The sequence below is a fragment of the Zalophus californianus genome, chromosome 2 (assembly GCF_009762305.2).
Source record: "Zalophus californianus isolate mZalCal1 chromosome 2, mZalCal1.pri.v2, whole genome shotgun sequence".
NCBI classification, from domain to species: domain Eukaryota; kingdom Metazoa; phylum Chordata; class Mammalia; order Carnivora; family Otariidae; genus Zalophus; species Zalophus californianus.
In genome coordinates this window covers 20,848,094-20,865,414 of record NC_045596.1, presented here as the reverse complement: position 1 = coordinate 20,865,414, position 17,321 = coordinate 20,848,094, and positions in this window count along the sequence as shown.

Below are 17,321 nucleotides of genomic sequence, written 5' to 3'. Positions count from 1 at the left end.
AGGAAACTCTTCGCTGGCTGTCCGAATGAGAAGTGCCGTCAGCAGCGGCTCTGCCTTAGGCCTGGGCCCTGGGGGATCCCTGAGGCTGGGGCTCAAGCTCCGTAAAGGGGGAACAAAAGGCCTGGTTCGTGCTGCTTAAATTCAAGGCCCCCAGGCTCCTGCAATCAGGCACAGAGCCCAAGCCACCTAAGAATGGCAGATGGGGTGCTGGGATAATCCTTCTCCCATTTCACACTTAGTGAACTGGGCTTTCAGCTAGAAGAACCGCTCCCCAAGAGCACACCCTCCTCCTCTAATCACCTCCTCCAGGTTCCCCTGGTAACCAAAGACTCCTAAGGGGCTGAGGGGGACGGGGGTGGAGGGGTGGGGTCAGGCCCTGAGGGCATCCCTGAAGGGCAGTGCAGCTGGGAAGCCCAGGTGTCCCCATCCCTGGCTCCCGGGGCAGCTCCAACCCCTGCAGTCTGCCCCGTGAGTCAGAGAACCGGGAGGCCTGAAGAAGGTCCTTGGGGTTAGTGACGGCCTGCAAAGCTCCTGTGTCCACGCTTCTCCAGAGCCCAGACGCTTCACCAGTGTAGGCCCTAGAGACAGGAAGGCCAGGTGGTGGGGGGGGGGGGGGTGGGAATGTTTACTCAGCCCCAAGACAAAGCGCGTGCAGAGCCAGAAAGGCGGCAGATGCTCTAACCACACCCAGGGATGTGAAACCAGGACTGGATCCTGAAGGAGCCTGGGGGGGGGGGGGGGGGGGGCGGGGCGGCACAGCCACATTCCCTGAGGTGGAGCCTTGGGCTGCGCTTTTCAGCTGCCAAACTCCGACTGGGTCTGGGGAATGCCATGGAGACCTGGTCCTGCAGGATGGAGGGGTGGCCCAACCCCTGCCAGGTGCTGGGATGGGGGTAAGAAGAGACCAGGCTTGGCCATGGGGACATGGGGCTTGCGTCCTCACCTTGCCACCCACTCCCTGGCCAAGTGTGAGCATGTCACTCCCCCTCTCTGGGCCGGGTTCCTCATTTCTAACTCGGAGGCGCTGGAACAGTCTCCCAGGGGAGCTTCCAGCTCCAAGTTTTTGATGATATGAGTTTACCATGTCCTGAGCTGGCTTTGCAGAGAGCATGTGAGGAACGAGGAAGTTGCAGAGAGCTGACTGGTGATTTCCCCGGAGGGTCTGGGGCCGGCGGGGAAGCTCCCACTGCCCAGGGCCCTCACGGCAGCCGAGGGCATAGGATTCGCTGAAATGCACTGGGAAGAAGATGAGCTCATTAGATTTCTCCGTGTACATCGGTGCCTTTCACAGCTGAGTGTCCTGGGGAGGGGAGGGTTGAGAAGGCAGCTCAGCAGGGCCCAAAGCCCCGTGTCTGAAGGCCGGGCTGACACTAAAATGCGGCTATAGAAGCATATTTAATGACACGGAAAAATGTTCAGTGATAAGGTGAAAAAAGCAGGATATAAAAACAGCATATGTAGGACAATCCTCTTATTATGGGGAAGAAATATTTCCCTCTAAATGCGCGCGCGCACACACAGACACACACACACAAGGAAAAGGTCCTAAAATGCAAGGAGTGATTATCTCAGTGCACTGGGACTCCCTGTGGCTTTTTTTTCCCCTTTTCTTTTTTCTTTCTTTCTTTTTGTGCTCTGCTGTGTTTTCCAAGCCTTTACACTATAAAGAATTTTTTTTCTTCACAGAAGGTTTGGGGTACTAACCCTATCAGATACATTGGCTTCGTTATACACAGGAAGTTCCTGCCCACAACTTGGCTGAGGGTCCTGGTCCTAGGTGGCCATATCTTAATTTCTACCAATCCATGGTGGCTTTAGAATTTCACCACTGGAGTGATTTAGCAGGACAATCTAATTGGGAAGTTGAAGTTACATGCAAAATCAATGGAGAAAAGATCAATTGTCCATATAAAAAACTATGGGAGGGACTAAACCTTCCAAAACTTCCTCCTCAGTGTCGGCCATTAAACCTTCCGGCACTTCCTGTCCCATCTCCCTGCCTCCGCATAGCTGATTGGACCGGCTGTGATCAGCTGACCCCGCCACAGCCAATCTGTGCGTTGGCCAAGTCCCTATATAAAAAAATGAGCCAGCCCATCAGTGCCGTCCAAGGGATTTGAACTGAGAAATTAGAAAAGAGTGAGCCAGTTAGCAGTGGGAATAGTAGGTGAAAGGACTTGAGACATAGCACCATGATAGGAAGGGCCATGAGGAGGGACAGACAGTGTGGATTATGAGAAAGAAGAAATAATTATTAAAATGAACAAGCAAAAGCCACGAGAGCAGAGCTGTGAGTCTTTTAAAAGGTTACAGAGATTAGAGGCAAGGAGAACCCAAATGGTAAGAAAAGAGCAGAAGTTCAAGAGACTGAAGTTGCCATGTTTCTTCTTGGTTTGGGTTTTCTGAGGAGCAGCTTCTGAGACAAGGATCTGAGTGCAAATTTGCACTCAAAATATTGGGGCAGTGGTCCCAGGAAACTGCAGAGGAGGAGTAGGAAGGGATATGGGCAAGGAAAGGGATATGGACAGCCAAAAAATGGTGCATTATCAAGCCTGCCACTGAAATAGGCGACAAGCTCTTATTCCAGGGCGGGAATCTGAATATGAACACCTAGGTTAGCCCCAGCCAAGAGATAAGGGGGTTGGAGCATCTATACAGCAACTCCCAGAAATCACTGGTGGAGGGCTGTGCCCATAGAGTTTGATTCCCTCTGACCTGCTGCTTGTAGGAAGAGCTGCCTTCCAGGCATCTGGATGGCTCAGTTGGTTAAGCATCCAACTCTTGGTTCTTGGCTCATGTCGTGATTTCACAAGTCCTGAGATTGATCCCCGCCATTGGGCTCCACACGCAGCAGGGAGTCTGCTTGAGATTCTCTCCCTCTGCTTCTCCCCCCACTCATGTGAATGCTGAAAGAAAGAAAGAAAGAGAAAGAAGAAAGAAAGAAAGAAAGAAAGAAAGAAAGAAAGAAAGAAAGAAAGAAAGAAAGAAAGAAAGAAAGAAAGAGAAAGAAAGAAAGAAAGAAAGAAAGAAAGAAAGAAAGAAAGAAAGAAAGAAAAGAAAGAAAAGAAAGAAAAGAAAGAAAAGAAAGAAAAAGAAAGAAACTGCCTTCCATGGCCCCAGAAAAAAAGCTCTCTAGGTACAGAGATGCATATACTGGCAGTGGAAGGAACAGAAGCACACTGAGAGGTTGGAGAGCCATAGGCAAGGTTCTGGGGGTATCTGCCTCACCAAGAAGGAGGAGTGACAGACGGCCCTGTGTGAGGGAGATGATGAGGGAATGGTCAGCCCTTCGAGCTCTCTATTTTTTATAGTTGCCTAGATCTTGAGCTTCATTGCAATAAGTCCCCAAGATTTGAACAAGCCCAACTAAGACATTGAGAGGAAAAACAGAAGGAGTCACTCCTCTTTTCCAGGACTCCATACCCTCCCCAACCTCCCACAGGGAAAGGGCTACCCTATATTGTCTGGGGTTAACCTTGGATTGATTCTTAAATAATAGAGTTTGAATTACTGACACAATCCCTCATTCCCTCCTCTAATTCTCAGTGACCATGCTAAGAAATTATGTGGGAGTTCCCCAGGTATGGGTTGAGAAACCCTAAAAGGCTCTATGCCTGTTTGTTATCAATGCCACCATTATGGCCTCCTTGGGCAGATATAATCGAGTCTACTCGAAGCCAGGCACTGTGCCTAGTCGACATGGCAGAACCTCATAGTCTAGTAGGCAGTGGGCACAGACACTACAAATTCCCTCACAATGGAGCAAGTGTTAAAATGGAACTGTGTTCACAATGGTGGGGAACATCGAGGCAGAAGAAATTAATTCTGCTTATGGCCATTAAAAAAGGCCCTCACAGAGGAAGTGGCTCTTGAACTGGGTCTTGAGGGATGAATAGAAGTTCACTGGGGGATGGAGAAGGCTGGGGGATAGAGGAAAGGAGACGACTCAGGCAGGGAGCCTGGCTCAACAAAAGCACTGAACTAAGAAATAACTGGTTGGTTTGGAGAATGGGCAAAGACAGCAAAGTCTAAATGGCAGAAAAGACTAGAAAAGTCTCTCCACCCCCAACTGTGAAGAGCTTTACATGTTGGGCTGAGTTTTAATTTTATTTGGTGATCACTGAGGACCCACAAAAGATAGCCCATGGGAACTATTATAATATAGAAGCTCTGGGAGGGTAATAATCATCAGTTTTAAAGATAGTGAGTGCATCAGATCACTCTCCCACCAGAGAACAGATCCACCAGGGCATTGGGTAAACATGAGAGCGAAGTTTATTTTCTGTATTTACTGAGCACCTAACTATGAGCACAAGCCCTGAGCAAGGCATGGCAGGAGTCCTGGGCATAACGTCACTTCAGAAGAATTGGAGAAACAAAACTAATAGGCCTAAGAAATTAAACAATTCCTGCGGTGAGAAGAAAATATATATTACTTTAAGAGCTAAAAGGGGAGTTCTTTTTAGGGAGAGAACTATTCTTTGCTCAGCAAAACATGTTATAAACCATTTGTACTGGGTCGAATAGTGTCTCCTCAAGATTCACGTCCACTGATCAAGTTAAAATGAAGTCACACCGGATTAGGGCAGGTCCTAAATCCAATGTGACTGGTGACCTTGTAGGGAGAGGAGGATTTGAAAACACACAAGCGTGTACAGAGGGAAGAAGTCCACAGGACATGTGACATCGAAGCAGAGGATGCAGTGGGGCAGCTGTAAGCGAGGAAGGATAAGGATTGCCAGCAACTACCAGAAGCAAGGAAAGATTCTTCCCTATCCTTCAGAGAGAACACGACCCAGCTGACGCCTTGCTTTTGAACTTCTAGTCTCCCAAACTGGGAGAGAATCCATCTCAGTGCCTTCGTTTAAATAAGTAGTTACTTTAGGGGCACCTGGGTGGCTCAGTTGGTTAAGCACCTGCCTTCAGCTCAGGTCATGATCCCAGGGTCCTGGGATCAAGTCCTGCATCGGGCTCCCTGCTCTGTGGGAAGTCTGCTTCTCCCTCTCCCTCTGCCTGACACTCCCCCTGCTTGTGTTCTCTTTCTCTCTCTCAAATAAATAAAACTTTTAAAACTAATTACTCTAAAACAAGGAGAAGGAAGAAATCAACTAAATACATCTCTGATGCACCTTTGTCACCCTGAACTGAACAATATGTGAAAATGGAAACCAGACGAAGGAACTAGAAGGGCAAATGGATGGACAAAGAGACAGACTTTTTAAAGAGCTAACTCCTCATGTACCCAAAAGAGGATGCCACAAGATAAAATTTAAAAATAACTGAATCAAGAAATGGTGGTATATGGAAGTGTATACCTGAAGAAAACCCTAGAAGAATGGTTGACTTTCAGAAAGGAAGTAGGAATGGAGATGAACAGGCTATTAGTTCTGGTTTTGTATTTTTTTTTTTTTTTTTTTTTTAGTTTTTATTGACTGTTGAAACTTTGATGTGATACTTTGATTTCAAAAAGCAATTTAGGGCACCTGGGTGGCTCAGTCGTTAGGCGTCTGCCCGTGGCTCAGGTCATGATCCCAGGGTCCTGGGATCGAGCCCCACGTCAGGCTCCTGGCTTGGTGGGAAGCCTGCTTCTCCCTCTCCCTCTCCCCCTGCTTGTATTCCTGCTCTTGCTATCTCTCTGTCAAATAAATAAAATCTTAAAAAAAATAAAAAAGCAATTTAAAAAGTTAATTAAAAAATTTTTTTTTTAATTTCACTGTGCTGCAGTGTAATAGTCCAAGCCAGGTATATGTGCTGCCATGGGAAACTCAGGGGAGAAGAGTGTTCTCGAGACAGTGAGGGCAGACAGGGGCCAGCGGTAGGATGGGCCGAAGGTGTGAGGTGAACTCCAATACCAAACCCAAAAGGACAAAAATAGGAGGGCCGTTCTCTGGGCACAGCTGGTGAAGCCAGTCTTCGGATTGGCAAGGACCAGGGGAGAGCAGTCCAAAAAAGAAACCGATCATGTAAGTTTGGCTCAGTGTCTCTCAGACTGGAACGTTCATACAAGTTACCTGGGGATCTTATTAAAATACAGATCCATTCAGGAGGATTCTGCATTTCTAACAAGCTTTCAGGTAGTGCCAAGGCTGCTGTGCACTTTGACTGGCAAGGCTGGAGGCTGAAAGGGTCTGAGAGGGGAGGGAGGACTTGGCCTAGGTCCTTGATGGGCCGGGAGAGGGAGGGATGGGTTTGCAGGTGCCACAGCTGAGTTCAGGGGGCAAAGACCCTAGTCTCATGGGGGCTAAGACCAGGCGAGCAGGACATCAGGGGAGGAGGGGGGACACAACAAAGGCAACTTACCTTCCATGGGGTTACCTCTGGCCAGCTCTGACAAAGCTCTCCGTGTTTTGTTCCGGGCAAAGCTGCCCCCGCTATGGGTCAGATAAAGAGTTGCTGGCAGGACCTTGGCTGTCTGGCCTCACCGTCCCCTTACTGCCCTCGCTAAGGAATGACATACACTGATGATCTGTGCTGGAGCCCTGACCCAGGGCTGGGGGGGTGGCAGGGCAGGGGATGTCAGGCTCCCCAACTCTCCTTCCCTCCCTCCAACTGTCTGCCTTTGGCTCGGGTCATGATCCCAGGTCCTGGGATTGAGTCCCGCACCGGGCTCCCTGCTCAGTGGGGAGTCTGCTTCTCCCTCTCCCTCTGTGCTCTCTCTCGCGTACATAAATAAAATCTTTATTAAAAAGATAAACAAAAGAGTGCTTCCCATGTGCAATCATTCGCTTAAGCACTAATTTATTTCTCCTAACAGTATCATTATCCCTATCTTTCGGATGAGGAGACCGAGGTGGAGAGAAGTAACTCCCCCGAGGACACGGACTGTGGAGCTGGGATTCAAACCAGGCAGCTGGTCCCACCATCTGCTTTCCTAAGAGGCTATGGCTCCTGGCACAGAGAAAAATCGCATCATAGGCGAATTTTCATCTGTAGGTAACAAGAGATAATGAGAAAGCAAAACACTTTTTTAAGCTGTAGACAATTGCCTGCCATTGTTGCCACTGAGGCAGGCCCTAGGGAGCGTGTGGTATCTTGCAGCTATAAACCTGAGGTTCCCTTGGTCCATCCCAGTTCCTCCTCGCTTGTCAGACTCTAATGGAACAACATCCCGGGGCACCGAATTTCATTCCAGTTTAAAGACATATTTTACCACGCAGTACAAATCCTTAGATGCAAGCCAACTGCTTCATTCTGTGCCCAGCTAAAGAAATAGTTACCTGTTCCAGGCTGGAAGAAAAGCTGATGCGTGGGACTTACCGGAAGATGAGGTGGATAAGACTCTACTGTAGAATTCTCTCTACTGTCGTAAACGCCTGTAGTACTTCAGGTCCATGTTGCATCCCATGGGCTAGCCTGGGCACTTAACCATCACTGAAAGCATCCCACTGCATTCCCTTGCCTCCCTGCCTTTTGTTGACTGGTCTCTCTTCTTGGCTTGCCCTGACTTCTTTGACTGGCTAATACCTACTTAATCCTTCAAAATCCAGCTCAGGCAAGCATTACCCCTCCCAAAAGCCTTCTGGATGAATTGAACACCCTGTTTTGTAGGCACACACCGCGCCCCCCCCCCCCCGCCCCCGGCCCGCATAGAATGCATTGCTCTGCATGGTCAAGATCTCTTGCCTGCTTCCTTCACTGTTAGGGTCAATTCCTTGAGGGTAGGATTTTTATCCCTATAATCCACAAAGATTAACCCATGCCTCGTTCCTAATAGGCTCTGAACAAGGGTTTATTGAGTGGATATGGAAAAATGGCTGAGCAGGTGCTATGTGCTGCCCCTCTATCTGGGGCAACTTACTCTTCTCCAGTGTGCACTTGCTTTTCTCTCACTCTCTCTCTACTCTAAATTGTATTTCTCTTTCAGTCTTCAGCTACAATTTCCAGGTCTTCCTGCCACAGGTGCCCGCCGCACACCATACTTCCCTTTCTTTAAGACACATCTGTCAAGTTATTATTTTTTCCACATTTGTCTTCCTGGCCAGGTGGTCAGCCCCTTAGGGACAGAAACCTCGTGGGCTGCCCCTTTTAGCACCTACTGCAGCATTCGGTACTCAGAAGGCACTCAATCAATGCTTGCTTAGTAAATGAGCAAACAAATGAATCAGTGGGCGATTGTATTTTTGAGTTCCCCAAAGTCAAGACTTCCGTTTGTAGCTGGGGCTGGGGAGGCAGGAAACGCCAAGGGCACAGAATGAAAGAAGGCGCTCACTTCAGAGACCAGCTGTGGACTTGCACGAGCCTGACAGCGAGGCCTCCTTCCCTCTGGGGCTCTGGGTGCTTGTCTCAGCTGATTCCCAGCCCTGTTCCCAATTCCTCCTTGGAGAACTCAGGTCTCTCTCAATGCAGGCAACAGAAATCAAATACGCACGGATTAAGCCAAAAGCTGGAATTGATTCACTCATAATAAAAAAAAAAAATCACAAGAAGGGCAAGGCTCAGGGATTCCTGGAACCAGGAATTCCAACATAATTGGAACTCTCTCTGCATCTTTCTCTTCCCCATTTCCCTTTGCTCCCGTGTATCATTCTCTCAGACCAGCATACTTTATATTCTAAAATCCCCTATTGGTTCTGTTTCTCGGGAGGGCCCTCACTAATACCATGCTGATAGAAGTTTCTTGAGAAAATGGATTCCCACTGTTCCCTCCTGGGCCACCTCTACTCCCACCATGCATTTGGGGTGTGGAGAAAGTGTCAGGAAGCTGCGCAGCTCTCCTCCGTGCTCGGAGGCACCAGCTTTCATGGCTACCCCTTGGATCATAGTGTTGAGACCATCCAGAGAGCACGCGGGGCCCCGAACGCAGCCAGGGGAGTGCAGAGTTCCTTGGGTCCCGGAACACCTGCTCCACATACCGCAGGAGAACCAGTGAGGCTGGCAGGGAAGTCGGGGCTGAGATGAAAAGGAACAGCCAGCACTCTTTGAAAGGCTCAGCGCATCGGGAAGTAGCAGAAGGGTTTAGTCATCCTTAGCAACCCGCCCGGAGCCCACCTCCCGCGCCCCCCACCCCCACCCCGAGTGTTACTGCTCTTTAGAGACAGCAGGGGCTGGGGGAGAAGGGAGAACCGAAGCCCACAGAGCAGCCCAGCCGTGTCATGCCCTCCTCTCTCTCCCCCTTGACTTGCCCGGGGTATTTCCAGATGGTGCGAGAAAAATCAAGTCCTTGCCTCAGAGCAGGGCTAGGACCCCGGGATCCTGCCCAGTTGGCTGGCTGTGCCCTCAGTCAGGTTATTCAGCATCTTGGAAAAATAAAATGTGCGTCCTAAGACCGACGTCTTAGACGCGTTGCGAGGTTTATCCAATCAGATGAGGCATGGCAAGGCTTAGCTCAATAGGGGTTGCCCAATGGCCAGCAGGCGAAGGAGGATGCCACCGCGTTTTTGTCCCGGAGGGATGGCCCGTCTGCACAGAGAAAGCCAGACCACCCAGCGGACTCTTCTTCCCTTCAAATGCGGTGGTTCTCCAACTTCAGTGTGTGTGAGAATCGCCTGGAGCACTGGTTAAAACGGGTTGCTGGGGCCCTGCCCCCGCCCCAGAGTTTCAGATTCAGGAGGACGGGGCGCGGCCTGAGACAGGGTGGGGCCTGAGACGCGGCGTTCCCAACGGGTTCCCCAGGGACCACACTTTGAGAACCGCTCTTCTCACGGAACCCTGCAGGCCGGCTGCACGTGAGAAGCACCAGGGAGGTTCTGACTGAAGTGGTTTGGGGTGTGCCGTAGTTATCAGCAATTTTTTAATGCCTCCCACATTTGTCCCATGTGCCGCGGGTGGAGAACCGGGTTTCAGCGGCTGTGCAGGGACCGTGGCAGGGCTCATGATGTCTGGGTTAGGACACCGGGGTTCTGCCAGCTTAGGCCGTGCGTCTTCCCAGAGTGAAAGGGCAGCTCCCACACTCAGCTGGACATTTTCCTCTCCGGGGTGCCTTCTCTCAGCCTCACCTCCCTTTCTGCACCCCGGCCATCTCCTCTGCCCATGTCAGGGTCCTGTGAGGGCCCTGCCAAAGGCCTCAGCCCCAGGGTCCAGGTCAAGGCTGACTGAGGTGGCAGGTCCTCTGCTGACTGGCTTCTGTTTCGGGGTCCAAATCTCTGTGTGTTGGGTTTCTGGGGTTGGAGCCCTACCACTGACCACTGGGCTTCCCTGGACTCCAGGCTCCGACCTGTGTGGGTCCAGCTGTCCGTCCCATGCCTCCCGCTGGGCCTTGCGGGAGGGGGGGGTGGACTCACCCCCTTGGAGTTGCCCCAAGGTCTGCTCTCTCTGGGCCCAGGTCCTGCAGCTGGACTTCTGCTTCCTTTGTGAATCCTGTGATGTTCTAGGCATTCATTTAAAACAGCAGAGGTAAAGCCTTATATTTAAATTTCAGGAAGGGACCCTCCTTACCCTTTGATGTTCACAGCACAAACAGATCTTCAAAGGGTATAATACTAACCTCAGCATCTCCGCTCCTTTAAAAAAGAAAAAAAAAGTGCTCTGTTGCTGAAATACATCATTTCTAATTAGGGCCTTTGCTAGGCTGAGGACACTGTGAAAATGCCTCTCCCCTCACCTCCCTCAACCCTCCTCACCCCGGCTTACCGCCCCCCCCGTTGCACCATGAGTCTCGTCCCCCCACTCTCTGCCCCCCAGCCTCTCCTTTCACGAGACCGGCTCACTCTGATGACACTGCAGCTAGGATCGTCAGAAAGCACAGGCAACTTCCCCCCCCCCCCCCAAGGATGGAGGTAGGGGGGGTGATTTCTTCTCATTTCTGATATATTTCTAGGTCTCAGCTGGGACCTTTCTCCCCTGCCTGGGACATCTCCAGACCCGGTTCACCTCCTGTATTAGTCAAGACATGGTAGGCGATGCTGCTGTAACAGGTGCATCCCTCAAATCTTAGAGGCTCACCCCCCAAAAAGGGTTTCTTCTCACTTAGGTTAAATCTAGGCTGGGCAATCCTCCTCCATCTTGAAGCTGCCCTGTCTTGAAATCATGGTCTCCTAAGTAGCCGCGTCACTGCATGAGAGAAAGCGAGGGATGGAGGAGGCACACTGGCTCTTAACTGCTTGGGCCAGTAAGTGACACATGTCATCTCTGCTCCCAGTTCTCTGGCCCAAAGTAGACGTGTGGCCCCAAGCTGACTGTAGTACGCACGTGAACTTTTGGGTGAGCGCTAATTGCCACACTGTCCCTTCCCAGGTGAAGTGGCTCAGGGAATGTACACTGTTTTCATGATGGTGCCTTGGATTTCCCAGTAAGACCAGTCCAGGGTACGGAGGGGGTGCTATTAACTCTGCACTTAACTTCCAGATCCATACTCTGTCCTTCTGGGACTTGGAATCTCCTGGATCCTTCTGCTCTTGGACTCCCAACTGGGTTCAGTCCGTAGAAAATGAACACTGGGAAGTCAGCAGCAGCAATGGGAAGTTACCAGCAGGAAATCGGGAGGTTGGAGGAAAGAGAGTGCTTTTCCCATACTGACATATTGAATCCTCATGACAACCCTTGAGACAGATTCTACTATTTCCCCCCATTTTCAGATAAAGAAACCAAGAAACAGAGAGGATAAGTAACTTGCCTGAGAACACACAGCTCTAAATGGTCACATTTGGATTTGAACCCAGGGAGTCTAGCTCAAGAGTCCTTGCTCTTAACATCTGCCCTACTATGCCACATTCCAACCCACTTGTGGGAACCATAAGCGCCCCCACACACACACACACACACATAGGCCTGTGGGCTTGCCAAGTGTCCCTTCGGCCTTTAGCTCCTGGTTTCAGTGATTCCTCTGGCTCCCGGACCCCCCATGGTCTAGGTGCCTCTGGGTTCTGTCCACTGTGAGGACTCTGCTTATCCTATGATTAAATAATGTCTTCTTTCTTTTCTTCTCTCTCTCTTTTAGGTCCCTAGTTCAGCAAAGTATTGCCCTTTTTTGTGGGTTTGTGTTCCCCAACAAGACACGTTGAAGTCCTAACCTCCAGTATCTCAGAATGTGCTTTTATTTGGAAATGGGGGGGGGGGCTACACATGCAATTCGGTAAGATGAGGTCCTACAGGAGAAGGGATATGACTGGTGTCTGTGGCAGAAGAGGGGAGTTTGGACACAGATGTCGAGGGACACCACCATGGGAGACAGAGGCAGACACTGTAGGGGTCTGGGATACCTCCACAAGCCAGGGAATGCCAAAGATTAGCCACAGCCACCAGGCGCTAGGTGAGAAGCAAGGGATGGGTGCTCCCTCCCAGCCTCCAGAAGGAACTGACCCTGCTGATGCTTTGATTTTGGACATCTAACCTCCAGAACCACCGACAACAAATTGTGGTTGTTTGAAGCCACCCAGTTAGTGACACTTTGTTACAGCAGCCCTGGAGAAGGGCCCACCTCTGTCCCCATCCCCACCACTGCCCTGTCTCACACCGGCACTGCAACTCCACTGGATTCCTTGCCCCTCCAGTGGGGACTCCAGGTAAGATCCTGCCTTAGGGCCTTTGCACTCACTGCGCCCTCCTCCTGGGGAGATTTCCCTCGGACGTTCACATGGCTCCTTCCTTCATAATACATTCTTGGGGGGAAGAAAGGCTCAAAGAGCACTACTCATACTTCAGGTCCTCTGGTCCTCAGGGAGATTACTAAAATCTGCCCCATACTGTAAAACACACCAAAAATCTCAACAAATATTCACTAGAAGAAGCAAACCTCTAGGCAAAGACATTGCTGAAGGACGGACGTTCTAGAGTTAGCTGAAACTGGCTTTCCCACCCTGGATCTTCTGGATCGTCTGTTCCACTGCTCTGTGTCAGAAATCAACTGTCTAAAGTAGAAACAACAACGTGTCCGTCAGAAAAGTCTTTGGCTTCCAAAATTCGTAGAGAAGCCAATAATGAATGCCTTGGGATGTTTAGCAAACACAAAGCCCTGAAGAAACTGACCGACTTGTTAAGGACAATAACGAGCACGACTGAAGATGAGGAATCAAGTCAAGAAGAAACCAACACCAGGCAAATAGAAACCACCCCATTCCCATGAGGATGACTACCACCAAAACAAAAAACAAAACAAAACAAAACCCCCCCCCCCACACACACACAAAACCCCAGCAAATAAGTGTCAGTGAGGATGTGGAGAAATTGGAACACTTGTGCACTGTTGGTGGGAACATAAAGTGGTGTAGCCACTCTGGAGAACAGTATGGAGGTGGCTCCAGAAAGTAGAATTAGTGTGTGACCCAGCAATTCTACTTCTGGGTATATACCAAAAAGAAGGAAAAGCAGGGTCTTGAAGAGATATTTGTACACCTACGTTCATACAGCATTATTGTGAATAATGCTAAGAGCTAATATAGCCTTCAATAGCTATATTATATTTTAGCTCTAAAGTAGCTAAAAGCAACCCAACCACAGACAAATGGATAAACAAAATGTGGTATACACACACAATGGAATGTTATTCAGCCTTAAATAGAGACATTCTGACACCTGCTCCAACATGGATGGACCTTGAAGACACGATGCTCAGTGAAATAAGCTAAGCACAAGAAGAGAGACTGTATGATGCCACTTCCCTGAAACACCTAGAGCAGGCAAATGCATGGAGGCCAAAGGCAGAACGCAGGTGGCCAGGGGCTGGGGAGTACAGGGAGCTACTGTTTCATGGATATCTTTTCAGTTTCACAAGATGAAAAGAATTCTGGAGGTTGGCTGCCCAGCAATATGGATGTATTCAACTTGTGAATTCTATACTTAAAAATGGTTAAGACAGTCCATTTTATGTGATGTACATTTTACCAAACTAAAAATTTTGTTCAATTAAAAGAAGAAGTACAAGACTGATGCACCTGTGCACATGAGAGAGAGAGACAGAGACAGAGAGATGGAGAGTGGAAGTCGGGGTCCTTTGTTCAGCCTGGTCAGCATGCCTGGTCGGCAAGCAGCACAGAATGGTGTCTCTGGGGCCTGTCCCTTTAGTGTGTTCTGAGGGAGGCAGGCCTTGAAAGAGAGAGAGGCATAAATGAGGTAGACCTACCCCCCAACCTACAGTCCTTCAAAGCCTAAGCCCTGACTGCTCTAGACTACAAATGCCCTGCTTAAGATAGAGAAATAAATGCACGGCTCTTTTTGGGTTGTTTCTCTTTGGAATCATATTTTTTGAATAGGTAAGACATGCATATTGTCCCACCTTCAAAAAATATCCCAGGGCATATGGTGTACACGTAAATTTCCCTTCTACCCTGGCTTCATGTTTCTCTTCTTAAAAAAGCAACCACGGCTTCGCATCCTTTCAGATTTATTCCCCTGTCCCCCTTTAGTTTTGACCCGAATCGTAGTATTCTAAGCCCATTATTCTGTCTCTTGCTTTACCCTAATGGTATATCCTGGAGATGCTACCTACCCATGTAGGTAAATGGGCTTCCCTTTGTCCTCTTTCCCCTGGAGAGAATATATTTATGAACTGACATAAAAAGGACCATAGAGAGCCTGTGGCCTGACACCCACCCTCAGAATGACCAGCTTTAGAAAATCACCACCACTTCTCCCTCCCACTGTTTATTATATTTTTAATTTCAAACAGAACTAGGGAGGCTAGTACAAGGAGCCCCGTATACCCAGCACCCAAATGCAATCATTATCAAGATTCTGCAACATTGACTTTATCTTTATCCTTTTAAACTTGCTCTTTGTTTTTTTGTTCTTGGCTGATGTATTCTGAAGCCAACCCCGGGCATCAGGTAGTTTTTCACACACCTACCCTCTTCACTGTGCAACTCTGAAACGTGTCCACGCCATGTCATACAATGACAAGTTCGTGCCTGCGCCTAGCAAAATTAACAGTAATTCTCTGATATTGTTTTATGCCCAGTCTAGAAGCAAATTTTCCCAATTGTTGCAAAAGTGTCCCTTTTATAGTTGGTTTGTTCAAGAAGAGAAGATCCATTTATTATGTTTGGTTGTTATGTCTCTTCATTCTCCCTTTTTTTTTTTAAGATTTTATTTATTTGAGAGAGAGACAAAAAGCACGAGCAGGGGAAGGGGCAGAGGGAGAGGGAGAAGCGGATTCTCTGCAGAGCAGGGAGCCCAAGGTGGGGCTCGAACCCAGGACCCTGGGACCATGACCTGAGCCGAAGGCAGACGCTTAACTGACTGAGCCACCCAGGCGCCCCTCTTCATTCTCTTTTAATCTTGAATACTCCTACCTCCATCTTTATCTCCCACTGCTAACTGGCAGAAATTGGATCAGTAGTCCTGTAAAATGACCTACTTTCTGGATTTGTCTCTTTGGCTCTTTGTGGTCTCATGGAAGTCGTTTTGCTTGTTCCCCGGTTTCTCCCTCATCCCTGTAAATGAAAGTTGGCTCCAGGGACACAGTTGGCATCCGGGGCAGGAACACCTCCAGGGTAGTGCAGGTTGCCTTTTGCAACACTTCAGAAAACACATGACGTCCTACTTTCTGTGGCTCTCAGATGGATCATTGTTCAGGTAGCGCAGCCTGATCCCCCCACGGTCAAGTCCCCCATCAGTCTCTCATCTAAGGAGTTCATCCACTGGTGATCAATGTCCGAATCAATTATTTCCCTAGAAGTTACAAAATGATGATTCTCTCATTCTCTCCTTCCTTGCACATGTGTCAGGCTGCGTTCTTCTGCCTCTTGTTAAGAAGCCAGAGAACCCCTCTTATCCACAAGTCTTGCTCTGAATGACTGGTGGCTGTTTCTAAAACTCACATTCACACCTACAAGATCTCATTTCTCAAATGTGGAAAAAATTCCGAAAACTTGGCCTTCAACTCAGAAAGCAAGTCTGAGAGGGGAATTCTAAAAATTATTTTCCCAGGGTGGCATTGCTAGTATAATTACATGGCTGTCCAAGGTACCTGATCATTTGGGTTTATAGCTTCTGAAAGTTCTGCTGAAATCAGAAATCAATCACATTGTTTACCAGCACACCCACACTCACACCTACCCCTCCACACCCACGGATATTGCAAAACTAGATCAAGAATTAAATCCTAATGCAGGATTTCCTGTGTGCAATAATCTTTCAGAAACCTATGTTCCTGGTTCCTGCCCTGGAGCACCCACTTTGAGAGAGGCCAGGTCAGGGTGGTGACATAACCACCTGCTAAGAGTTCTGGGAAGATGTTGGTCGGGAACAAGACACCCCCTGAAGTTCAAAAAGGAACCTAAGAACGAGGCTTTGAGGAAATTCATATTTCCTCTTGCTCATAACCTTTCCTAGGTTTGTCAGAGAACGTTCTCGGGTCTTCCTTTCGTACCTGCTCTCACATGGATGAGAGTAATTGTCCAAGGATCACCTTTGGCTGAAAGGGAACAGATTTCAGAATGTCCCTGCTGTGGTTGGCCTCCCTTCTGTTTGTCTACTTGACACTTCTTTGCTCATCTCTCAAGCTGCTTGCTTGGGATTAGCCCAACTGAAGGGAAAGTGTCATTTTATTTTTACTTGGGTTTAAAAAAATCAATCTCCAAAACAAATCAATTCCAAAACCAATAAAATCAGAGATTGTGAGAGCTGGAAAGGGATGCGGGGACATCTAGGCCATCGGACTCAGAACTTTTGAGCTAAAAGGCATCTTAGAGAGTTTGAAATCAATTCTCGGTTTATAGCTGTGGGACACTGAGGCCCAGAGGCTTGGAGGGACTTGCCCAGGATCCCGTAGCAAAGTTGAAACCTGAAACCAGGTCTCCCCACTAGATGGTGAGGTCCCCTTTCCCACATCTCACACGTGAGGAGAAAGGGGTCTGGAGGGGATCATGTCATTTGTCCAAGGTCAAAGAGTTAGGGAGGTACTAGGAGCCTGCTCTCTGCCAGGTACTGTGCTAGGCATGTAATTACACCATACTGCTTCCAGAATGAGTAAATGTGTCCTTAGTACCATTCTTCATGTGCCATGCAGCTGTTTCCCACAGAGAAGCTCATTAGATGTAAATATTCAGCATTTTGTCATTGCAGCTTATTTATCTTCTAATGGGTAAAATGCACTCGCTGTGCTTTTTAAGGAAAATTTTGCCTCTATAAAAATATCCTCCAGATGAAACAATAATCCTAGATTCTCCAAAGTATGCCATTTCCTTCCTGGGGTTAGTAGGAGTGTGGACCTGGGAGTCTAGAGGCCTAAGTTCTAGACCTGGCCCTTTGCCCCCAGCCGAGTGACCTTGGCCAAAGTCCCCAGATGCCTCCTATGTAAAGCAAGGAGGTTGGATTAGTTTAGTGGTTCCCAACTCTGTTTACACCAAAAGCCTCTGCTTAGAAAGATTCCTTCAAACACTGTGCTCTTGATGAATGAGTAAGTTGTCTCTCCACTTTGTAAAAGTTACTCTTAGATCCATAACTAT